Source organism: Arachis duranensis, chromosome 6, assembly GCF_000817695.3.
Source record: "Arachis duranensis cultivar V14167 chromosome 6, aradu.V14167.gnm2.J7QH, whole genome shotgun sequence".
NCBI lineage: Eukaryota > Viridiplantae > Streptophyta > Magnoliopsida > Fabales > Fabaceae > Arachis > Arachis duranensis.
The window spans coordinates 44,345,649-44,346,786 of NC_029777.3; positions in this window are offsets into that span (position 1 = coordinate 44,345,649).

Sequence of the window (1,138 nt, forward strand, 5' to 3'; positions counted from 1 at the left end):
AGCTTCTGAAGAAGCTTATGATCCTGAGAACCCTGCCATGGCAGAGGTTAATTACATGGGTGAACCTTATGGAAACACTTACAACCCATCATGGAGAAATCACTCAAATTTCTCCTGGAAGGATCAACAAAAGCCTCAACAAGGCTTTAACAATGGTGGACGCAATAGGCTGAATAATAGTAAGCCATATCCATCATCTTCTCAGCACAGACAGAGAACTCTGAACAAAACAATTCTAATTTAGCCAATATAGTCTCTGATCTGTCCAAGGCCACTTTCAGTTTCATGAATGAAACAAAATCCTCCATTAGAAATTTGGAGGCACAAGTGAGCCAGCTGAGTAAGAAAGTTATTGAAACTCCTCCCAGTACTCTCCCAAGCAATACAGAAGAAAATCCAAAAGGAGAATGCAAAGCCATTGACTTAGTCAACATGGCCGAATGCATCAAGGAGGAGGAGGACGAAAATCCTAGTGAGGAAGACCTCCTGGGACGTCCTCCAAGCAAGAAGGAGTTTCCTAATAAGGATCCAGAGGAATCTGAGGCTCAGAGACCATAGAGATTCCATTAAATCTCCTTCTGCCATTCATGAGCTCTGACTATTATTCATCCTCTGAAGAGGATGAAGATGTGACTGGTGAGCAAGTTGCTCAATATCTAGGAGCCATCATGAAACTGAATGCCAAGCTATTTGGTAATGAGACTTGGGAAAGTGAACCTCCCTTGCTCATTAGTAATTTGGATACTTGGATTCAGGAAACTCTACCTCAAAAGAAACAAGATCCTGGCAAGTTCTTAATACCTTGCACCATTGGCACCATGAGCTTTGAAAAAGCTCTATGTGACCTTGGGTCAGGGATAAATCTGATGCCACTCTCTGTAATGGAGAAGCTGGGAATCATTGAGGTACAACCTTCCTTGTTCTCACTACAATTGGCAGATAAGTCTTTGAGACAAGCTTATGGGACAGTAGAGGACGTGCTAGTGAAGGTTGAAAGCCTTTACATCCCTGCTGATTTCATAATCCTAGACACTAGGAAGGAAGATGATGAATGCATCATCCTAGGAAGACCTTTCCTAGCCACAGCAGAAGCTGTGATAGATATCAACAGAGGAGAGTTAGTCCTTCAATTAAATGG